General features: G+C 47.5%; 1 protein-coding gene across 5 annotated transcripts in view; it reads left to right on the top strand.

The window, feature by feature from the left end:
* Window positions 1–2727: 2727 nt before the first annotated feature.
* LOC123508392 (irregular chiasm C-roughest protein-like) overlaps window positions 2728–25000 on the top strand; it is a 114856-nt gene continuing 92583 nt past the window's right edge. For 2 of the 5 annotated variants that reach the window (XM_045262108.1, XM_045262105.1), the window contains exons 1-2: window positions 2728–2790; window positions 3331–3617. The gene's annotated coding sequence lies outside the window, so the exon portion shown is untranslated. Of the gene's footprint in view, window positions 2912–3330; window positions 3618–7980; window positions 8098–25000 lie in introns of all 5 variants that reach the window. The other 3 variants (XM_045262109.1, XM_045262107.1, XM_045262106.1) reach the window with 3 other exon arrangements.

Genomic DNA, 25000 nt, shown 5'->3' with positions numbered 1-25000 from the left:
GTCCCCTTGGGGTGGGCATCACGCGCCACGGCCTTCCTGAAACCATCTCTGCGTTGTTCCCCATTCGTCATTGCCTCGGCGCTCCGTCACGTCTTAGGCAAGGACGCGTTGGTGGTGTGACGCCATGTTTGTGGGTGCTGGGAGGCAGGCGTCTGATGGATGGTGCTGAGAGGACGGCCGCCTCTGCTCATCCTGGCGGAGAGAGAGAGAGAGAGAGAGAGAGAGAGAGAGAGAGAGAGAGAGAGAGAGAGAGAGAGAGAGAGAGAGAGAGAGAGGGATGTTCGTTTAATCTATGTAGAGATTCAGGAGTGGAGTGTCAGGGCTTGTGAATGGTCTAGGAGCGTGGGCTGCTTGGCTGACTGGAGGCTGCCCAGCACGGGACGGGGTCTTACTAAGCTGGCATTACTGAAGTTATGAATGAATAAGAACATAAGACAAAAGTTATTCCTCGGTTCTTACTGTTTGAGTTAATCGTTTGTGTGTTGTGTTTATTAATACTACTGTGAACATTCCGGAAAGTAGAGGGCCGCCGGTGCTAAGCTGAGAGAGACAAGTGAAGCGGGTGGTGATGGATGGAGCGGCGAGGCCCTGCATGTCTTGCTGTGGAGCGCCGGGCGGCGGCCACCACACCGGAGAATATTAATACACACAGGGACACAATCGATGAGGAAACTTTTTGCGCGGCAGCTGCAAGCGTCACCCACCTGAGAGACGTCACGAGAAGGAATAAAGAAGCCGAACGAATTCCAGCTGCATCCGAATAATGGCGACAGAGTGTGGTTGTTGGGATGAGAGCAATACTTGCAAGCAGCACTGGAATCCCGGAGCCGCTGCTTCACGCGTCACTTGTATGCACCTGTGACGTTTTTCAACATGCGGCGTTGCGTCACGCGCTAATTTCTACATAGAGAATAAAATAAATGGAAACACTCACGTCTACTGGTCTTGCGAAAGATCATACTACTCGTGTGATTTTTGAAAAGCACATCAAAATTACCAACACAATATTGATGCAACATCAACCTCCTCCAATTTCTCGTGAAAAAAAAAGAGTTTTCTGACAATGCAATTTGAAAGGACAGAATATGCAGCTCGGAAAATCTTTCTGACAATACCGGCCTGGATTCCGAGAAACGTTTCAGTTATCCCCCGTAAAAATGCATCTTTTTAACAAGAACCGTAAATCATTGAATGAACCCGACTAGCAATATTGGCAGAGGTTATCTTAAACGCGGCGCCCTTCGATAGGGGAAGCAGGAATAGGGAAGCCTAGAAGTACCTCCAAGGCCCCTGAGGCCCTACGAGGGAGCAAGACCGCCAGACTTTCCCGTGTTATTCTTTACTCGTGATTCCAACTCTTGGAAATTACTTGTGTTTATTTAGTATAATTTGGTCGTATTCATGTGTATGCATTCATCGCTAAACGTTCCCTTCCTGCCAGACACTGAGAAAACAACCCTCCGGCTCCTTCCCCGTGTGATGGCCGCCCTTCGTGCAGTTGGGGGATGGGGAGCTAGGCGTGGGAGCAGTTATCTCCGGGGAGTGGCGAGGGACTTTATGCTCCTTTCCGGAATTATTTCGAGTGAATCCTGGTGGCGGCGTGACGTGAGATGTAGATGGGGCCACGAGGCTCGACTATCAGGGAAGTGTCTTGGTCTCTGATTGGATCAGTCGACCGAATTGGGTCAAGGTTGGTAGACGAGCCTCTGCCAGGATGACGGAGGGAAAGGGTTCGTGTGAGAGCGAGGCGCTGGGCGGCCAGTGCAGCACTAAGACCAGGTCTCCGAGTCCTGGCCACACAATTCCCAAACCAGCCTTCAGGCGCGGCACGAGGCACGGTGGTCTGGAGGCTGTATGATCCGCGTCGCCAGTGAAGAGTTGCCTCACCAGGCAAGATTGTGGATATTAAGGTTAAATATTTCTGACATTTTATTTTTTTTCCATCAGCAGCAACTAGAGTCTGGGACGACGGTGAGGCACCGAAGCGTGCGCTGAGGAATGATAAAGTTCTCTGTTCCTGCTGCTCGTGGTGTCCATCCATTACCATTCTATTACTATTCGTTACTCGTAAATATCTTAATCGCCTTTGGCAAAAGGTCGCTATTGCCAACAGCAGTGGATAAGCCAGCGTGGAGCACATTCCAATCACACTCCGTTCCCACCACGGAGAAGAGCCTTCACATCCGCTCGCGCGTGTGGCTTTCGCTCCGCCCCCCGCACCACCTACGGACGAGGAAGCGACTGGCCTTTACCTGCTCCTCTATCACCGCCTGGCCCTCGGACCTCTTCTTCAGGCCCTTCTACGATCTTCCTCCTATTGTCTTCATTGTCTTCAATGACACTCGTCCTCCCTGCCCCTCCCGATCCTTCTCCGTCCACTTCACTCCGACCCACCCAAGTGTGTGATTGTGATTATATTCACGTGTGTGTGTGTGTGTGTGTGTGTGTGTGTGTGTGTGTGTGTGTGTGTGTGTGTGTGTGTGTGTGTGTGTGTGTGTGAAAGTGTGCGTGTGTGTTTGTGTGCGCACGTGAAACGTGCGTGTGTGTGTGTGTGTGTGTGTGTGTGTGTGTGTGTGTGTGTGTGTGTGTGTGTGTGTGTGTGTGCGTGCCAGTGTGTGTGTGTGTGCCAGTGTGTGTGTGTGTGTGTGTGTGTGTGTGTGTGTGTGTGTGTGTGTGTGTGTGTGTGTGTGGCACCACAGCTCTCCGACACGCCCGCCCGTCAGGTCCCCGCGGGGCTCCTCACTCGGCGCTGTGCGGGCCCCAAGTCAGTGTGGCCGCGGCCGTTGGCGGGTGAGCAGGTGGGCGTCGTCGCCGCCCGAGTGCCGGGGCTGGAATGGCTCCGCTGCGTGACAATCGGTGGCTCATTGACCCGGTGGCTCCGCCAGACCACCTCGTGGCATGATATCTGGACGTAACATCATTTTCTTCGCATTAACGTTATTCTTCGTTAAAGCATAATGTGTATAATGTGTACATTCATAATACATAATTTTATACATTTAGGGTAAACATATTCATACTAGTATATCTTATATAACCCATGTCATATTTAAGTTGTTACGAAAAGAAAGCTGTCTTGATCAACTATTAAGAGCACTCGCCGCTGATTCCACAGACGGAAAAACGTTTTGCAAAATAGTCTGTCTGGAAGAGAAGACTGCCATTAATCTTAGATACATGAACACAAACACGCACACCTCTGGAAATGCACGCACACACGCACACCGATGTAAATGCACAATATGACACGTACACAGCTACACTTGCTTATTCTTCGGTAGTAATCCGACTCAACACCAGTCACTCACTTCACGCGCTCCGTCTCCACAGGTAATAAATACTTTGCAGCAAGACTTTGATCAATCTTACTTCAGTGTGTCGAGGATTCCACCTAATCCAGGACCCGCCCCGCCTTCTTGGTGTCTATTCGCGCCCCGTCCCGCCCAGTGCCAGCTGTCCCCCAGCCGCGTCAGGCAGCTGCCTTGCGGGCCATGGCGGGCCGCGTGTAGTCAAGGCGCCGCGTGGCCGGGAAGAACGCGGCCTGTCACGCCCATGTAGAGACGACCCCCTGACGCCACAGTCACACCTGGGACAGGATCATCGCTCGTATACCAGAGGTATGTACATACGTATGACATCACAGCACAGTGACTATAGTGAACAATTTCCACCTCCACTTCTTTCCCACCCGATAAACAGGAGCACATGTTATGCATTAAAAGATTTACATTGCGTGAATGAGGAACAATGTAACGGATCTGTGTTTCGCAAACCGTGATTCAGGTTGTTCTAAGCGTGTGTTGCTGACGTGCTGGGTAAAGACGAGTTATGATGAGGGGAGAGACGCCTCCGTCGGAGCGACGTGGCGAGGGTGAGGGTAAGACGTGAGTCATCAGGAACGACTTGCAGCAAAGTTTGGGTCACTGGGTTACTATTCCAATCACTCCCTTCCCTTTCCTGCTCCCTCCCTGGCTCCCCTCCCTCCAGTCCTGCCTTTGTCTCTTCCTCTATCTGTCTCTCTTTCCCGACCAAGAGCGCCGCCACGACTGTCCCTGCTATCCAATATGGCTTCACGGAACTGGCTCCTCTAAATATGCACAATAAACATGACATGAATACTTAATTATTTCTGACAAGCCATGTCTGTAGCGAATTTTTTCAATGCTGTTGAATTGGGAATCATATTAACTTTTTCTATCTCCTCTCACCCCATCGCCTCCAATCTATCCTCACCGCCATTTACTTTCCGTTTTCCTTACTGTTACAGTCTGTCTTCCTGTGTCTTCCGTGTCTTGCTCCTGCCTCGCCTCCACCACTCCGCCACACTCTCCGAAACACGTGCAAGGTAGTGCACACACACACACACACACACACAGACACACACACACACACACACACACACACACACACACACACACACACACACACACACACACACAGTATTAAAATAATTATCAGTGCTGAATCTCTGCAAACTTCGAGCATCCTCTTTATGCTCTCTTCTTTCCTCTCCTTTCAATGGAGTGTCAGAGTGGGCGGGTGGCGTGGATGAACTGGAGAGAGAGAGAGAGAGAGAGTGGCAAGGGCGCAGGTGGATGGGTGGTGGTATAGGCGGGGAGGAAGTCACGTGGGCCGTGCGTGGAATGACATCAAGTAGATTAAGGCGCAAGGATCATTAAAATAAGATTGATAAATGAATATTTCACTCAACAAGATAACCTACACCTACCTGATTCTCGTAATCTCTCTCTCTCTCTCTCTCTCTCTCTCTCTCTCTCTCTCTCTCTCTCTCTCTCTCTCACCTACTAATCACTCCACGGGCCAACCATCTTCAATAAAATTTTAATAACTTCTGGCTAAACGGAAGACAATTAAGACACACGGGGATAATTACCTCGCATTGAGCTGCTAATTAGTCGGGCGGTGCAGGTGGGAACGGCCGTATCTCCGCTATTGATAAGGGTGTCATTATATCACGAATATCGAGGGAAATTGGCTCTTACCTGTCGCATCCCACACTGGCGAATACTCATAAATAATAGTAACGTTAGCACAGCAATGTCATTTTCGCATCAGAGTCATGAATGCAATGGTCGAGGAATTTAATCCCCCTACCCCAAGGGGACTCCTTCCCTCGGGGGCAGGGTGTGTGTTCCAATCCATTTTTACATCCCGTGTCGTTATGGAATTAAGTGTGTTATTCCGCGACTAGGAGTGTAATGATCCCAGGATTCTGTCGTAGTTAGCTATACTGTACTCTCTCTCTCTCTCTCTCTTTCTCTCTCTCTCTCTCTCTCTCTCTCTCTCTCTCTCTCTCTCTCTCTGTCGTGTTTTTCTTTTGTAGTTTTCTTTTTTTATCATTCTGCCAATCATTTTTTTTCTTTCTATTTTTCAGCATTTGGTTGTCATCTCTCTCTCTCTCTCTCTCTCTCTCTCTCTCTCTCTCTCTCTCTCTCTCTCTCTCTCTCTCTCTCTCTCTCTCTCTCTCTCTCTCTCTCTCTCTCTCTCTCTATCTATCTATCTATCTATCTATCTCTCTCTCTCTCTCTCTTTCTCTCTCTAGAGAGCTCTCATGATTTCACTCCCTTCAATCTCTTCTGACTATTTCTCATCTTTCTTTATTCGCCCTCTCACCCTCTTTCGTCTTTTTTCTTTCCTTTAGCCATTTTCCTCTTCACTCTCTCCCTTTCTTCCTCTGTCTTGCATACTTCCTCCTTCGATCTTTCCTTCCTTCGCCTGCGTCTGTCTGTCTGTATGTCTGTCTGTCTGTGTGTGCGTCGTCGGTATGTCTGTCAGTCAGACAATCTCTCTGTTTATCTTCTTTTTTTACGCTCTCTCTCTCTCTCTCTCTCTCTCTCTCTCTCTCTCTCTCTCTCTCTCTCTCTCAACTTTACAACCTATGCCAGCCTTGTAAGGGGTCAACAAATCTGTTGCTGGTGTTAATACTGGTTTGCTTTTCCTTTGTGTTCCTTTGCGTTCCATAGTTTCGCAAGACCTTCAGTAAGAAAATCGAAAGTGAGCACCCTCTTCCCCCTTCCCTCTGCCCCATCACCCCCACCCCCACCCACCGAGGTCTCCCAGCGTCTCGAGTCTCGCTGAACCCAACTTGGAGACTCGAAACTGAATCGTCAATTGAAGAGATAGATTTCCGATCGGATTATGGCGTGGTGGTGAGGACAGGTAGGCGTGGCAAGGTGGAGGGAGGGAGGGAGGGAGGGAGGAGGAAGGAAGGAAGGAAGGAGGAAGCCTAGGTATAGAGAAGGTAGGTACGGACAGGTAAAGTCAAGTTGATACGTATAAGATGAGCGTGATTGAAGGGAGTTAGAGAGAGAGAGAGAGAGAGAGAGAGAGAGAGAGAGAGAGAGAGAGAGAGAGAGAGAGAGAGAGAGAGAGAGAGGTGAAGTAAAAGGAGCGAGTGAAAAAGGAAGATGAGGAGAAGGAGAAGGAGAAGGAGGAGGAGGAGGAGGAGGAGGAGGAGGAGGAGGGGAGGAGAAGGAGGAGGAGGAGGAGGAGAAGGATGAGGAGGAGGAATTGGCATGTACTGGTGCTAATGAGGATGAGGTGTGGTGGTAAGGAGGAGAAAGATATGGAGGATCTGTTCTGGAGTGGGGAGGGGAAGAGTTGCTAAGGAATGTGAGGAGGAGGAGGAAGAGGAGGAGGAGGAGGAGGAGGAGGAGGAGGAGGAGGAGGATGAGGAGGAATAGTAATAAAGGTGAGATAAGGACACACGATACTGGTAGACCAACACATCTGTAATCTTTTCTCACTATAATGACCATAACACATTCCATAGCAGAGAGAGAGAGAGAGAGAAGATACATTTAAAATAAGAAAGAAAAAGAAAAAAAGGACAGGATGGATAAACAAAAGCAGGCTGGATATGAAGTGGATAAATAATGTGTTTCGTAATAAAGAGTCTCCTGATGCGTTATGTGAGGAGCGAGCACCTTCTAACACGCCAGCTCTGCCCTCGTCTGAACTTTGCCTGTCATACATCTTTGAGGCGACGCTTCCTTCATCAATGAGTCAGCGGGCGCAGAGGTGAAGGCGAGATTAGTGAGCGGCTCTCCCTCCCTCCCTCCCTCTCTCTCTCTCTCTCTCTCTCTCTCTCTCTCTCTCTCTCTCTCTCTCTCTCTCTCTCTCTCTCTCTCTCTCTCTCTCTCTCTCTCTCTTTCTCGAAGAAATTAACGAAAACAAATCTGATCCCTCCTCTTTCTTTAGAAATTTCTTGCCTCTCCTTTTTTCCTCTCACTCTCGAGGCAAGGGAGAAGTTAGCCTTCTCTTCCTCCTTCTCCTCCTCCCTAGCAAGGAAATAGTTTACTCCCTTTGTCCTTCGTTCCTCCCCAGAGAGAGAATCATTTAGTCATCTCCCTCCTTAGTGAATACCCTCCTTTCCTCCCTTTCCAGCCGAGGATTCTGTTGTTCTTCTCCTCCCTCCTGCGCGACAGAATTAGTTTGTTTCTTCCCCTTCTCTCCTTCGCTAAGGAATTATTTAATCTCCTTCCACTTCTATTTCTTACACTATCTTTAGTGGATATTCATTAGTCTTCTTTCTCCCCTGCGAAAAAATTACCTAGTTTTCATCTCACTCTCCTCCCTTCCCCTCCCCTATGAAGGAATTACCTAGCTAGTCTTCTTCTTCTTCCTCCCTCCATTACGAAGACATTAGCTAGAAGTCTTGCTTGTTCTTTCTCTTTCCTCCCTCATTTCCGAAAGAATTAGCTAGCATTATTCCTCGCCTTGTTCCTCCTTCCTCCCTCCCCTCCTAAGGAATTAACTAGTCTTTGTCCTTCCTCCCTCCCCTCCCAAGGAATTAGCTAGTCTTCTTCCTCTTCTTCGTCCTCTCTCCCTCCCCTCCTAAGGAATTAACTAGTCTTCTCCCTCTCTTTTTTCTTTCTCCACGACGGAATGAGCTAGTCTTCCTCTTCTTCCTCCTCCTTCTCCTCTTGGAAGGAATTAGTTAGTCTCCTCCCTCCGCAGATCTAGCCGAGGGAGGTCCGTCACGGCGTCTTGTGCTCCTGACGATACAATGGACAGGAAGATTTTTCTGGGTGGCCGCGGCTCTTCAGATAAAGGCCCGCCCTTCCTTATCGACAGGTAGGGATCCGCCACGATCAATCTACCCAACATCTGTCACTCCGCTGTAACATTCCGAAACCCGTCACCGCCCTGCCGCCACGCACTTGTAGCACGTGCGAGCACACACTCATGCGCGCCCGAGCGCGCACACACACACACACACACACACACACACACACAAACATCAAAACTTTCTCAGCCTTTCTACTTTTCCTTATGAGGTCCTGTACTGTTTCCTCACCCGGGCACAAGCGTCTGAATATTTCAACACCGGAATAAAAATCAACGTAAGACTCGCTTTCAGTCTCGTGGCGCGGCGCTGCTTCCAGACCTGGACGCCGTCTCGTCAGGACCGTCTGCAGCGACGGCCGTGCCCCGAGGTGTCAGGGAAGGAAAGAAAAACCACACACAAGCACAAAGAACTATAGATTTGTGTGGATTGTTTGCATATTCAGCAGGAAGGAAGGGCGGGGCGGGGCGCAGCATGGCGTGGGCATGAGGGGCCCTGGAAGCTTTGTGCCAACGTCACCTCCGCGCCGCCACACACACGACAATATGCAGTTACTCTCCTCACGCCCTGCCCGATACACAGATTGTGGAATAAACTTGAAGAAGTCAGGCTAACGACGGTATAAATTTACGGATATGTGAACGATATTCAGCCACGCCGCCTGGAGGAGGGAAAAAAATAAGGCTTTTACTTTCTTCCCGTTCCCATAATTTCCCAGAGAGCTCAGCGTGGAAATGAACTCATGCTGAGGAGTGGATAAAGCGGCCGGCGATCCATTACAGGGGAGCCGAGGCCGCGTCAGGGGTCGATGTGTGGCGCTTACACTAAATTTCAGTCCAGAGACGGAGGGAGAAAAATAAAAGCACAACGATAAATAATTTCAAATGTCTAAACAATTCAGTACTAACCATTAACGCTCCTCTTCCCATCTGCTTAATTTATCTCACACAATTCACTATTTATTAACCTTCCTTGGCCCTCGTCTTCTCCCCTCATTACCGCTCCTCCGCCTCCTCCTCACCTGTCACCTTCCCCTCTGCCATAATCTTAAGCGCGGGGACGAGGTGTCGTAAGTTCACCACCAGAAAGAAGAAACACGACATAAAACGCAGGACTAACAAACAAGTACGTCCTCCTCCTCCTCCTCCTCCCCCTCCTCCTCCTCCTCCTCCTCCTCCTCCTCCTCCTCCTCCTCCTTCTCCTTCTCCTCCCCCTCTTCTTCTTCCGCCTCCTTCTCCTTCTCTGGTCTCGCTGCCTGCAGGAGATGAGAGCAACGGGGAAGGCAAGCGTGAGTAAAAAGAAACAGGGATGCCGCAGACTCCTCCACTTTGCATACCCAACTCTTTCTCTTAACACCCATTCCTCAGAGGGTGTCAGCGGGCGCCTTAATGCCCCCGGAGAGGAGTGACAGGCAACAAGGGAAGGAGGGACACCGCAACAGGGAGAGGGAAGAAGTACAATTGAGAAAACTCTAACGTGGTATAATTCTGAGTGATAAAAACGCAAAACTGTGTGTGTGTGTGTGTGTGTGTGTGTGTGTGTGTGTGTGTGTGTGTGTGTGTGTGTGTGTGTGTGTGTGTGTGTCAGAGTTCTTTTGACCTTCTGAGGATTAACACTTTTCTTATGCTGTCAAAATAGTTCACCAGTTTTCTTTCTTTTTCTCTCTCTTTCTTTCTATGCATTTCTTAGAGCATGCAGATTAGACTTTTCCTAACAGCACAGTGGATGGGGTGAGGATGAGATACAACTGCGAACGAGCAATAAGATGGATCAGTGGATGGAGCAAGACAAGAGCGTGACATGTTGTGGGTGAGAGGAAGGATAAGTGACTGGATATACAGAGAAGAAAGATGCAGGATAGTGAAATAAAGGCACTGGACGAAAAGTAATGGATGGAGGAAGAGCGTGGCATGTTGTGGATGAGAGGAAGAATAAGTGACTAGAAATATAGAATAGACGGATGCAGGAGACTAAAATAAAGGCGCTGAACAAGGAGAAGTAATGGCGAGGGTTGCAAGGAGTGGTGAAGGAACAATTGCAAAATAGATTACAACAGTTAGCTGATACATAAAGTTGAATAGGGGAGTGTGGTGGAGACAACTTGAGAACGAAGAGTGGAGGAGGTGGAGGATGTGGAGTCACTAGGGAGAGGAGAGAGAAAAAAAAACACAAAGTCGTGAGGTGAAAGAGGCCACGAGGGAACGTCAGTACAGTGCCTTACTTCCCGACAAGACCCCAAGTGACGCAATATAAAGGGCCGGGTCTTTGTGGCGCTGTGTTGTGGCGCTGCTGTATTATGACGCCTTGTTGTGATATCTCCCCGCCAGGAGGTTGCCATCGCGTCCTACGTATGGCAGAGAGGGGAGGGAATATATGGTTCTCTTCCTTCCTCCTTTCGTGGTACCAAAGGGAGTCAGTTTTTTTTTTTATTATTATATACTGAGTGTGTGTTATGTTACAGTGGTGGTGGTGGTGGTGGGGAGGTTATTGCTGTCTATGGCGGTGGAAGTAGAGGGCGGAATGTTTGTCGCGTGGTGGCGGTGGCTGTGGTGGCATGACGGGACACCAGCAATATATTTAATTGTTAATATCGAGGATTTCTCTGATGACAGCTATGTGGTGGTGGCCATGGTGGTGTGACAGGGGGTGAGGGAGGGGCGGTGGTGTGCTGGATGTAACGGAGTGGGGAGGGGGGATGGCATTGCGTAGCAGGAGCAGGAGAGAGGGAGTGCGGTAGGGCAAGGCGGGGTCGTGAAATTATAATGGTTGGGGGCGATTGTTGGTGATGGTGATGGTGGAGGAGGAGGGAGAGTGGTGATGTAGGGAGAGCCAGGGCGGAGTGAGGGAAGAGGGGCAGTGATTAGGGAGAAGTGGGAGGGGAGGGCAGAGTAGAAGTAGGATAAGGGGAGAGAAGGGGAGGTGATTAGGGAGGGCTCAGTTGGTGGGGGGGGGATGGGAAAGGAAAGGAAGAGGAGATAGGGAAGGGGAACTAAGGGAAGGGAGAGGAGGATAGAGGAGAGGGAAGTAGACTGCAATCTCCCATCAGACCACGAATGAAAACGAGCGACATGTTTGCTTGGTGGTCGCCTGCCTCACATCTCTACCCCCTCTCCACAGGGACGCCAAACACGGCCATACCCGTTTAGGACACGTTCAGGACGCAGAGATTTAGTGCCACACAAAAATGGGTGGACAGGACTACAGCTCGACTCCACTAATGCTCCACATCCTCTTCCTCTTGCTTCCCTCCTTGTTTTCTTCGTTTTCCTCCTCGACAATGGCAGCCGATACTGGCTCCACTACATTACTATTACCATAAACCAGTAAACCGTCAGAGAGAGAGAGAGAGAGAGAGAGAGAGAGAGAGAGAGAGAGAGAGAGAGAGAGAGAGGAAGCTTAGCCATTACTATTTACCAATAATTATGCATCGTACATTGTTCATATCCTTCACTCCATAAGCCAGCTGCGCCTCTCATGTGTGGGCACCCGTGGGAAATTTCCCGTAATGCTCTCCCTCAAATCTGGTCCCTCAGTGAAGCATAACAGGCCGCCGCCTGCTACAGGAGCTTGGCGTGACGTCTGAAGACCGACTTTCCCGAACTCTGGGAATCGGCAAAGCAGGTTGTGGGAGGCGCTCACTCAATACACACACACACACACACACACACACACACACGTCCGGTAGCTCAGTGGTTAGAGCGCTGGCTTCACAAGCCAGATGACCGGGGTTCGATTCCCCGGCCGGGTGGAGATATTTGGGTGTGTCTCCTTTCACGTGTAGCCCCTGTTCATCTAGCAGTGAGTAGGTACGGGATGTAAATCGAGGAGTTGTGACCTTGTTGTCCCGGTGTGTGGTGTGTGCCTGGTCTCAGGCCTATCCAAAGATCGGAAATAATGAGCTCTGAGCTCGCTCCGTAGGGTAACGTCTGGCTGTCTCGTCAGAGACTGCAGCAGATCAAACAAACACACACACACAGGTGGTAAGGGCAGAGTGAAAGGGGGATTTCTTTCAAACTCGTCGTCAGTGTCGTAGTAGTAGTAGTATAAATAGTAGTAGTAACAACATTATTATCATTACTATTATCATTATTATTATTATTATTATTATTATTATCATTATTATCATTAGTAGTAGTAGTAGTAGTAGTAGTAGTAGTAGCATCATCATCATCATTCATCATCATCATCATCATCATCATCATCAGCAGCAGCAGCAGCAGCAGCAGCAGCAACAGTAGTAGTAGTAGTAGTAGTAGTAGTAGTAGTAGTAGTAGTAGTAGAGTAGTAGTAATAGTAGTAGTAACAGCAGCAGAGGTTTAGATGAAACTTTTGCTGTTGCCTTAGATATATTAAAAGCTTTTGTCAGAGTTTAGCACAAGGCTTTGATCTCCAAACTACCCTCCTAAAGCTTCTAGCTCTCTCTTTCTCTCTACAACTTCATCTTAGTTTCCTTTCTGACCGTTCTATTGCTTCTGTGGTAGACGGTCACTGTTCTCCTAAATCTATTAACAATGGTGTTCCTCGTGGTTCTGCTCTATCACTGAATCAATTCATCAATGATCTAAACCAAATTTATCGTCCTATCCATTCCCAAACTAATGATACCACCCTGCACTTTTCCATGTCTTTTCATAGACATGGAAGGAAGTGAACAGATCACGTATACCTGACTTAATTTATGAAACTTCTGATTGGGGCAAAATAAATCCAGTCTTGTTCAATGTCTCAAAACTTAATTTCTACACATATCAACTATACACAATCTTCCAAACAACTTCCCCATTCACTTCTTCATTGACCCTCAACTGTCTCCCTCTTCTACACTGAACATCCTCGGTCTGTCCTTTACTTATAAACTAAACTAGAAATTTTTCATCTCATCTCTCGCTAAAACAGATTATCTTAAGTTAGTCGTTTTCAGTCATCTCCGCCAGTTTTTCTCTTCCCCCAACTGCTAACTCCTCTCCTCTAACACTACAGCCTCTTTTTTTTTTTTTTTACCACTGCGATGTTGTATCTCTTGATATTTACTACCGCTATTTTTATGCCAACTGCTCTTGTGATCTTGCTAACTGCATGCCTCCTCTCCCGCGACCTCGCTGCACAAGACTTTCTTCTTTCTCTTACCCTTATTATGTCCATCTGTCCAATGCAAGAGTTAACCAGTATTCTCATTCACTCATCCCTTCCTCTGGTAAACTCTGTTAGTCCCTGTCTTCTATATTTCCACCTTCCTATGACTTAAACTCATTTAAGAGGGAGGTTTCAAGACATTTATCTTCTGATATTGGCTAATTCTTTTGACCCTGTTCGGGAATAGGCACCTCAGTGAGTATTTTCTAATAGTAATTTTTGTTGCCCTTGGCCAGTTTCCCTCTATATAAAAAAAAGTAGTAGTAGTTGCAGTAAGAGTACGAACAGTAGCAGCAGCAGCAGCAGCAGCAGCAGCAGTAGCAGTAGCAGTAGCAGTAGCAGCAGCAGCAGGTGCAGTGGTGGTGGTGGTGGTGGTGGTGGTGGTGGTGGTGGTGGTGGTGGTGGTGGTGGCAGTGGTGGTGGTGGTGGTGGTGGTGGTGGTGGTGGTGGTGGTGGTGGTGGTGGTGGTGGTGGTGGCAGGTGGTGGTGGTGGTGGTGCAGTGGTGGTGGTGGTGGTGGTGGTGGTGGCAGTGGTGGTGGTGGCAGTGGTGGTGGTGCAGCAGCAGCAGCAGTGGCAGCAGTGGTGGTGGTGCAGCAGCAGCAGCAGCAGCAGTAGTAGCAGCAGCAGTAGCAGTAGCAGTAGCAGTAACAGTAGTAGCAGCAGCAGCAGCAGCAGCAGCAGCAGCAGCAGCAGTAGAAGTAGCAGCAGCGGTAAGTAGTCTTTCTTAACATGCATAGCGGATAATAATAGAGAAGAGAGTAGATACACAAAGGAAGCAGCGGTAGCAGAACCAGCATGACCAAAGCCCTCAGTCTGGTGGTAGTGGCGGAGCTAACGCCCTCAACGCGACGGTGAAGGAAGGAAGCGAATGGTGTGGCGATACTTTGTCATGAGTCTGCTGGCGATGGGATGAGGGTCAGGCCGTGGTGGAAGTGGTAGTGGTGGTAGTGGTGGTGGTGCAGCGAGGTAAGTATGAGAAGTGACTCGTTCTTTCATTGGCTGAGAGCAAAGCTTTGTCGTAGTACGCTTCGAGGCCGAAAAACACGCTACCACAGCATCACAAGCAGGAACAACAGATCCAAACCAACATTTTCATCAAAGTGCATCGTTCTGGCCATTTGTTCCCGAGAGGCAATGTTCACGGCGTCACGTCCCCAGTGTTTACTCTCGCGTCCGTGACCTCGCCGGAAACAAAGCTCCCAGAAGTTTACATTTCTTCAGCTCGTTCTTCGCTACAATTCCGTGAATGGCGACACGACGATGTGACCTTTTCTATCTTGAGGTGGTGCTGAGGGGAATGTGTTGCGAGCGACACTGTATGCGAATAAATCCCTTTGGTGCTTCGAGAGAGGTGAAATTGTTGATGGGCAGACACGCAGTGTGGGCAGCACACTGGGGTTCTATTATTTCATGCAAGGTCTGGGTGGACACGAGAGTAATCTGTGCCGTCTTCGAGGGAAGCTTTTCCACCTTTCCTAAGTCTAATGGGATTTTGGCAAGTCCTCGCCGGATCAAGGGAGGGTCACCTACGCTCACCTTTGCCTGTCCTCAATCGCCTGCTGAGGGCAGCCGCTGGGGCCACTTGACCACTGCCGCTCTTCACGCTGAACACACTTTTGAACGGTGGAGGAGCCTTTATGCAGTGTGATGTTTGTGGCACTGCTGAGAGCCGTCTGTCAGGACACCGCAAGCGGGACCATTATCCCACAGCCAACCACGGTAACACAAAACGTCCCATCGGAGAACACATATCAACCTTGGTCACACTTGACACACCTCTGTTGACAGACAAACATCGAGACCAGACCAGACAGACCTGACACGTAGGAGAGCAACATTCAAATACCAAGCTCGTCAATACGTTGTCGTGGACTGTCCGGTTTGTGATCGGTGCTGTGGGACAAGGATGGCTTTCGCCTTACTAACACTTATATTTTTCAAGTATCTGGTTTCCTTTTACATGTAACACACACACACACACACACACACACACACACACACACACACACACACACAAGCATATCCCTGAGGTTACTTGCAGTACAATTAATTTATCTCTACTCTTCGTCTCTTCTACTTTTTATCAGCAAACTTCCAGAAAGCACCTCAACATTTCACTCAAGTTTTAGTAGTCATCGCTTTAACATGAATGAACTTGAGTCTTGTCTTCATTACAACCTTTATCTTATTTAACTTTCTTATTTACTTTACTTTCTATTTCACTTTATTTACATAAACTTTTTTCTTTTAATTTGTTCTATTCAAGTTCCGCTATTTCTTCCGTAACAACAATAAACCTCACCTTCAAATGGACATAATCTGTACTTGCACCACATTCTACTCCAGAGGGAAGGTTCGTAGTGGTGTGAACCGAACTGCAGCAGGAGGAGGGAGAGGAGCACCTTGTCTGCTGCCTCGGTAATTGACTGAGGCCGAGGGAGACACGTCAGGCACCGCAACACTCCATCAGTGAGCAGACGGCACCACGCTACATCCGCGAGAACCGACAGTGTTAGCGCTCACCAGGGAGTGCAGGAGGGAGAGAGGAGTGGCTTAGGCAAGGCAGATGTACCATCCAGATAGGAAGGAAGTAAGAAAAGGGAGGCTGAAGGAGGGAGGAGGGCTGAAAGGAGCGAGGACAAGACGAGTGGGACAAGACTGAGGAAGGATCAAAGAAAGAAGAGGAGTACCGAAGAAGGAAGGAAGGAAGGAAGGAAGGAAGGAAGGAAGGGAAGAGGAGAGAAGAGACAAAAGGAAGAGAAAAAGAATAACAGCGAAGCAAAGAAGAAAAGGTTAAAGGAGAATAGTCTAAAATAGAAAAGAACGAGTGGACGAAGGAAGATGAAAAGGAAAAAGGGTCGGGAATAAAAGAGAAGGACACGAGGATGTTAAGAAAGAGGGATGAAAGGAAGAAGAAATGAGAGAAGAAAAGCAAGTGGAATGGAAAGAGAGGCAATGAGAAAAAGAGACGAAGGGAAAGAGAAAAGAAAGGAAAGGATGAGTTAAAAAAAAAACTAAGAGAAGATATTGGAATGAAATGAGAGAAGAGAAGCAAAAGATGAAAGAAAGGATACATAGAAAGAGAGGAGAAAGGAACGAGAAGGAGGCAGGGAGGAGAGGAGAGAGGCTGGGACACACAAAGAGGGGTGGCAAGCAGAGAGGAAAGGAGACGAAGAGAAACAAGGGAGAGAGAGAGAGAGAGAGAGAGAGAGAGAGAGAGAGAGAGAGAGAGAGAGAGAGAGAGAGAGAGAGAGAGAGAGAGAGAGAGAGAGAGAGAGAGAGAGAGAGAGAGAGAGAGAGAGAGAGAGAGAGAGAGAGAGAGAGAGAGAGAGAGAGAGAGAGAGAGAAGGAAGGTTTACTTGCAGCCAATGGATGGATGGATGAGGGACGTGAAGATTAGGAGAGAGAGAGAGAGAGAGAGAGAGAGAGAGAGAGAGAGAGAGAGAGAGAGAGAGAGAGAGAGAGAGAGAGAGAGAGAGAGAGAGAGAGAGAGAGAGAGAGAGAGAGAGAGAGAGAGAGAGAGAGAGAGAGAGAGAGAGAGAGAGAGAGAGAGAGAGAGAGAGAGAGAGAGAGAGAGAGAGAGAGAGAGAGAGAGAGAGAGAGAGAGAAGGACGAGAAAGAAAAGTGAAAATTACGCAGAGAAAGAAATAGAATGCGTGAACAGATTTTAGCCAAGTCAAGGGAGAGGGATTATGGGAGGGGAGCGAAAGGCTGGTGACCGAGCGACGTGAAGTGAAAAGAGACGGAGGGCGACAGATACAGAAGTCAAAGGAGGAAAAGCTACACAGATCACGAAGTAATGAAAATTAGAATGATGCTAAGGAGTAAAGGGGAATCGTCACGAGAGGAGGAGGACGAAGAGGAGGAAGAAGAGGAGGAGGAGGAGGAGATGCGAGTGTTACAGAAGGCGAGGAGAGGGTGCAGGAAAGCTAAAGGTTCCTGGCGGTGGTTATCTTGCTGCCTGAAATGCGAGAATAAAGCGTCTTAACTCACTCAAGCTGCCACAGTATAACTTTTACCATCGCCCTGCCTCTGGAATTCACGTGTAACTCTGGCTATAAATTATACACCGAGGTACTACGAACGTATACAAATGGCGACTAAATAAATTCCATTGGTGAGAAACGTGTCTCATAAAGATGAATAAAGGCCATTGTGCCTTTATTCAGTGAGAAAAAGAAGGTGGAGACTTGTTTCAAGTTTTTAAATTTCTCAATAAGTTTGATAATGTGGACCATGAAAAGTTTTTGATATGCAAATCGACGCCGGTGCGGAGTAATGGAACGAGGCCTGAGGGACGAAAAGGTGTCTCCGGGAACAGTTTATTTTACAGCCACACGCACACCCAACACCCCACCCATGTCCGCGACGCTGGAACAATTATCATAAAAAATGGCGCCTATAAAGTATTTCAAGGACGTGGACGTGGGGACGGGCAGCCTTCTTTTCTTTTTCATGTGGTGTTTTTTTCTATGCGTAGCCTCACTCCGTTTTCTATTCTAGTGCGTGTCCAAGAAAAGCCGCCTCGAAGAAATTTATCGTGGCGCATAAATGTTTTAGGTTTACGGTGACGGACAGAACGGGTTCCAAAAATGCTGAATTATTGATGTTTTATTCGATTATCAGTTCCTCGGTGCCCTTTCCTTCCTCCACGAGTTCATGAGCAGTGCATGAGGTTGGCGAGTCCTGTCCACCGCCTACACAATCACAACTCAGCACTCACCACTCGTCATCACCGTGCACTCTTTTCCTTTATCAGTGAGCACTTCACAGAGACAGCAGTAAGAACTCTTAAGCATAGCGACTTATGACTATGCGTTCTCTGATAACTTGTGCGAGGTGAGGCAAACAAACATCATCTCGGGGAGTCCGCTGCAGATGCTAAGCTGGTAACTGCAACTGATTCCCACTTAACCTCTTAATGGAGTGGCCATCGGTAGCGACTTTTCCTTTTCCAGTTTATTCTTTTCCTTCCTTGCCTTTCTCTCGATTATATCTGTGTACGTAACGGCCATCCTTTCACCTCCAGTATTACGATCTTTTCCAATTCCCTTCCGCAATATCGCTGAAGGTAAATGAGTGAAAAAAGTTATATTTCTGTAATCCAACCAGAGCCTTCTTAACGGAGTGCAGATGTGTGTGTGTGTGTGTGTGTGTGTGTGTGTGTGTGTGTGTGTATGATGCAGGGACGCCGCCTCCACCAAGCCGCCTCAAGGTTAAACACTCCACACCATCCATTGATCCACCGATGAAACTTCGCAAAGAATTCTGCTCCCTCTTTCACCCTCCCTCTTCCCCAACCCACTGACGAGCCACCCTAACCCTCCTGCAAGTTATTAATGCCTCTCGTAAACAATTTATATCTCTTCCCCCCTCGGAGCGATTACATCTTCCTGAAATAGTCACATTAAACAATCTACCTCGACAGTTGAATCCCGTGGCTGAGTACCTGCCTCAGTTTTCGTAAAGTTTGTGGTGAGACTTTTATCACCCCCCCAATTATCTTATTAACGACGTGCAATCAACACTCAGCGTCAGTTAGGAATCTGTGAACTGAATGAAAAAAAAGGTGAGGAGAAATGTAGCACCTGTCTTTTGGAATCTGTTGGAAAGGATCTATTACAGCTTCCCAACAAACCAGCACTGTGAAAAAAAATAGAGTAACGATATAAATGAAATACAGATTCAAAGAGGTGAGAAATACAAGTGAATAAAAAAGAAGAAAAGCAAAAAAAAAAAAAAAAAATGTGATGAGTTTCTTTACACAGCAACTTGTCAAGGCCATCAATAACTTTACGGCGCAGATGATGTATCACAAATCTATGTCCACAGTCCATCAGGATGGGGGGGAGAGAGAGAGAGAGAGAGAGAGAGAGAGAGAGAGAGAGAGAGAGAGAGAGAGAGAGAGAGAGAGCGAGAGAGAGAGAAATCAGCAGTCACCCAACCAGAGTCTACATAAAGTCTCTTCGCGTCTCACTTGAAAGATATGTAGCTGCCTCCGCCTCTTCTTCCTCCTCCTCCTCCTTTTCCTCCTCCTGCTCAAGTGAGACCAGCTGGAGGATCCGCAGTAATAGTCCTGTAATACCATCCTGCAGCACACTTACGCCAGCCACCAGAGTGCGTTGGACCTGCACAGCCTACCATCTGCTCCCCGCCCCTTCCCCTAACCCCACCACACCATCTTGCGCTCTCTCCCTGCACCTCAACGTCTCCCCCACCTTATTCTCACCGCGCATTCGTGAAAATACAGATCCACCTTCGTTGCTCTTGTCTGCAGTGTTTGTTCCATCTCTCCTTCCAACACTAAATAATTCACGATTTTTCACGATCATACTGGAACGAAATGACAACAATAATCAATATACTACTACAACAACAACAACAATACTACTACTACTACTACTACTACTACTACTACTACTACTACTACATCTACTGCCACTACCTCTATAACGTTATCAATATTAACACCATTTCTACTGACAAAATAAACACCAACAACCACTTCCAATATGATATCACCACCATAATCAACAACACTATCAATTTCACCACCACCACCACCACCACGACTGCCAAACTAACAACATTCCAGCTCCTCCATTCATCGTTACCCACCAACACTCAAACCTCCGGGCGAGTGAGGCAGGAGAGAGGAGACTGAGGAACGAAGAGAGAGAGAGAGAGAGAGAGAGAGAGAGAGAGAGAGAGAGAGAGAGAGAGAGAGAGAGAGAGAGAGAGAGAGAGAGAGAGAGAGAGAGGCGACAAGGAGAGAAAGCAAGGAGACAAGGAACAGGGAGGTTGAATTATGGATAAGAGGAAGCATGTGGAATAAACAGGAAGTGACAAGTATGGGATGATAGAACAAAAAGAAGAGGCAGAGGACAGGAAAGAGGAAAGGAAAGACAAAGAAGCAAGGAAGTAAGAGATAGAAAGATGAATCATGGGAAGAAGGAAACTATAAGGAAGTAATAGGGAAAGAAAAGCAAAGAACGATAAAGCAACAAGAAGAGACAGAGAATGAGACAGGAGAAGGGGAAGGAAAGACAAAGAAGCAAGAAAGTATATAAGAGACAAGGAATAAGAGATAGAAAGATGAATAATGGGGGAGAAGGAAACAGATAGGAGAACCAGGGAGATGCAAACACCAAATGATAAAGCAAGAAGAAGAGACAGAATGAGACTCTGGAGAGGGGAACAGAGAGGAACCGAGAGACAAAGAAACAAGGAAACCGCAGGAGGAAGAGGAGGAGGAGGAGGAGGAGGAGGAGGAGGATACGAGACAAGAGAAGAAGAGGACACGACACGCAATAGGAGGAGGAGGAGGAGGAGGAGGAGGAGGAGGAGGGAAAGGAGGAGGAGGCAGAGGAGGATGAGGATGAGCCTGCAAAACGTTAGTGGCTTGGATCCGAAGTCTGTGAGGTGGGACGCGAGGGTATTCAAGTTGACGGGGTGTAGCGGCGCCAGGAATGACCAGGTAACTTGATCAACAAGAACGGGATGTTAAATTGGTTCTGCAGGCCGGCGCGCGATGAATAACTGGCTACCTTGGCGCACTGACGGAGGGAGGCGGGAAAAAATGCGAGGGAGATAACCAGGAAAGACAGACAGACCGACGGACAGAGAGAGAGAGCCACACACACGCACACACTTTTTCATTTTGTTTAATCAATTCATCATATTCATTATTCTTTTTTGTTTGTTTGAGTTCAATTCACATCACTCACCATTTTTTGTTTTATTAATTCTAGTATTTCTGTTATTTATATGAATTCTTAATGTGTATCCTACGCCAGTGCCTGCATGTAATTATGGATGAAGCGTTAATTATTACTATTATTATCATTATTATTATGTTATTATCATTATCATAATTATATCATTATTATAATTATTCTCATTATTATAGTTCTTATTATTAACATTACTGCTACTACAACAACTATTACTACTACTACTACTACTACTACTACTACTACTACTACTACTACTACTACTACTACTACTACTACTATTACTACTGCTACTACTACTATTACTTCTTCCCCTATTATTACTACTACTACTACTACTGTTACGTACTACTATTATCACACACACACACACACACACACACACACACACACACACACACACACACACACGGACAAACTGACAGAAGAGGACAGACAAACAAAGAAATAAAGGAAAGAAATACGTAGTGAGGGTAAAAGGGAAAGAAGAGAACAAGAAAGATAATAGTGTAAAGGAAGATCAAAAGTAATGACATCAAGGATAACAAGATAACAAGGGGAGAAATGGAGAAAAGTGAAGAGAAAAACGAAAGGGAAGAAGTAAATACTCAAATATATGAAAAGAAAGGAAGGTGGAAATGGAAAGACACAGAGAGAAAGAGAGAGAAAGAGATGAAAAGCACCATCAAAATACAGACAAATCGAGAGATGAAGAAAAGAAAATGGAAACACGGAAGACTTGGGAAAAAAAAAATATAGAAAAATGGAAACCAACAGAGAGAGAGAGAGAGAGAGAGAGAGAGAGAGAGAGAGAGAGAGAGAGAGAGAGAAAACGAACTACTTGCTGTATACATAGGAAAGAAAAGCAAAGATAAACATCAAATACACGAAACACGAGAGGGTTGAAAAAAAAAAGAACAAATAAAACAATACAGAACAAAAGCGCAATGGTGGACACGACAGAAATAAACAAATAAATAAACAATGACAACAATGAGACTGTTTTGCCTGCACCACCACCACCACCACCACCACCACACGAGCTCCCAGTACACCGCCACTTCCCACAATTCCACAAAAATCGCTAATTATTCTTCGTCCTTCCTCAAACCCTCACTCCTTTCCAACCACTGATAGCCCAACACTTGCCTCTTCCTTCCTTCCTTCCTTCCTTCCTTCCTTCCTTCTACTCCTCATCCTCCTACTCCTCCTCCTCCTCCCCCTCACGTAAACAAGCTGTAGTTCCCCCCGCTGAGTTGTAAAATATAGCGGCGGGAATGCGGTGGCGGCAGCGGCGTCTTTCTCTCCGTCATAAACACTAACGCTGTTCACACTCCCAAGCAAGGCTACTCACTCCAACCTGTTTATGACTCTCTCTCTCTCTCTCTCTCTCTCTCTCTCTCTCTCTCTCTCTCTCTCTGAGTAGTATTAACCTCCCCACTCAACACCAGCTCTGTCTTCTTCCTCCTCCTCCTCCTCCTTCTCCTCCTCCTCCTCCTCCTCCTCCTCCTCCTCCTCCTCTTCTTCTTGATGCAGCAGCTGGTAATCCTCAAATGCAGCGCCAGATGTCTCTGCTGCCTATCTTGTGTTTGGCCAGGAAAATATGACTAGTTAATTGTGTGTGTGTGTGTGTGTGTGTGTGTGTGTGTGTGTGTGTGTGTGTGTGTGTGTGTGTGTGTGTGTGTTGAAATACCAGCGGTCATATATATCTTTTATATGCCATCATATTTATCAATTTCGTGGGGGGGAGGAGATCAGGGCTAAGATTGGCGGCATAATAACCTTGGGCGGTGCAGATAACAGGAAGAGCTGCGTGTGTTTGGGTGGCGAGGACCGAACTCAGATCCCGCCGCACCTCTCTCTCTCTCTCTCTCTCTCTGGCCGTGTCCTTCTTAGGTCTCGTTAGGGCAGGAGTAGGCAGGTTTGGGGAGGAGAAGGTGCGTAGGTCTAGAATCTCTTCCTTCTTCTCCTCGTTCTTCTATTTTTCTTTCTTCTTCCTCTCTTCATCCTTCTTCTGCCTGTCTTTTAACCCCGGCTCATCATCATTATACTCTTCCTCCTCCTCCTACTTTTCCTTCACATTTTTCTTTATTTTGTTATCCTCCTCTTCTTCCTCCTCCTTCTCTTCATTCTTCTCTTACGCTTTCTTCGTCTATTTCTCTCTCCTTCCTCTTGTTCTTCTTTCTTTTAACCATAATTTTATCATTATAATTATCAACAGTAGTAGTAGTAATATTAGTATTATCATTATTATTATTATTAGTAGTAGTAGTAGTAGTGATAGTAGTAATAGTAGTATCATTATTATTACTATTACAGATATCATTATCATATTACTGTATTTCATATCATTATTTTATTTCCTTTCTTTTCTTTATCATCTTTTACCATGTTCATCTTCTTCCTCTTCTACTTCCTCTCTTCTACCTCTTTCTCCGTCTTCTTCTGTGCTGCCCTGTGTCTCTTCCCTGGAGCTTGTTAGAAATAGTCACGAAGAGGCCTAGAAAGGACCAAAAGGTATGTTGCTGTTTGGCTTTCCTTCATATTCCTCCGTATTTTTCCTTCTCCTTCGCGAGCCATTCAGGTACCGGCCGTTCTGTTACTCCCAGCCTGAATTCATTACTGAGCAGGAAGTTAATGAAAAAAAACACCTGATAAGCAAAGACCTGCATAACGCCGAGCTTTGGGAAAAAATATTGAGCAAAATTATCGCGCCTTCCCTTCGCCGCCCCTAAAAAAAGTCCAGGTGTAATTCAGGTGTGATCGTCGACGCTCTGCCGAAACTTTTGTCGCCAAGTTATATTGAATTCTCCTGATTGAGATTTAATTAAACTTCTTAATCAATTTAATTTCGAGATCACTTCGCTTGAACGGTATATTTTTTTTCTATCTCCCCCTTTACCCCCTCTCTTTCCTTCCTCCGTCTTCCCCCTCTTCTTCCCTTCTTCGTCTGCAAAGGCGTCCTGCAGACCTGTTCCTCCTACGACGCATTAAATGAAGGAGCAGCAGATGGGGTACTACTTGAAGAAGCAAGTGGCTGACGAAGCAGAAGAGTAGTAGCTAGCTAAGGGAGGGGACGAAAGAATTATATACTAACGTACAGAGGCGGGACGAATTGGTACCAGCTGACGGAGGGGCAGGATGGGCAGTGCGGTGGTGTCTTGCTAGGCGCGGGTCTGCTAACTAGGTTTACCGCGCCGCTGTGTAGCAGAAGCGCTATTAATACTTTTTTAATCGCATGTTATTGGTTTATCGCCGTTTCCTCTCGTCGCCGCCATTAAATTCGCCGCATCTCTTCCTCGCTTCGATGACGCTGTTCTCTTTATTTTTATTGCAGCCATTATCAAAGCGCAAGTATGGGCGGGGCGTGGCTGGGCGTGGTGGGGCGACCAGTCGGGATGGGGTGAGGTGCGACGGGACAAAACGGGGTGAGGCAGGACGCGGGCGCGGCTATTGTGGGAGTGGGGGCGGGGGAAAGGAGAGGGTAGGGGAGCACCACGGCGGCCTCAGTGCCATGATGCTTCAGCGAGCACACCTGGGAGGCCTCACTTGCACACGACGTCCCGAAGGTGACTTCTCGATGCACCAACACTCCTTCGCCGCCTCCCCCTTGGCCCCTGGATGCGGGTCGGCTCCCCCTCGCAAGCTGGCCGCGCTGCACCACTATAAAAGATAATTCGCAGAGATTTAGACCTCAATCGTAAAATTCACAATAAGCTTCTGTTTTGTCCATAAGTTGGAGAAATAACCAAGAAGACGTGGGTGTTGGCGCGGCGCCGCTATTGCCGCCACACGCTGCTTGACGGGTGTGCGCGTCATTCACACACAAACTTGTTTATTGATGCAAGTCAGAAAATGTGTGAGCCACTCTGGTTACGTGCGTCACAGCTTGTCTGACGTGCACCTCGCTAGTCTCGCCCTTATCCCCCTCAAGCCCTCAATACCTCATCTCCTGACGAGCCACCCTCGGTGTGGTGACCAAGCAGCCTCCATACCCTCATTCGCCCCTTCAGTGGGTGTATCTTCCAGACGGACCACACGAAG

The sequence above is a fragment of the Portunus trituberculatus genome, chromosome 24, assembly GCF_017591435.1.
Source record: "Portunus trituberculatus isolate SZX2019 chromosome 24, ASM1759143v1, whole genome shotgun sequence".
Lineage (NCBI taxonomy): Eukaryota > Metazoa > Arthropoda > Malacostraca > Decapoda > Portunidae > Portunus > Portunus trituberculatus.
Note: the sequence above shows the minus strand (reverse complement) of the source record. Positions and strands in the feature narration are given on the sequence as shown.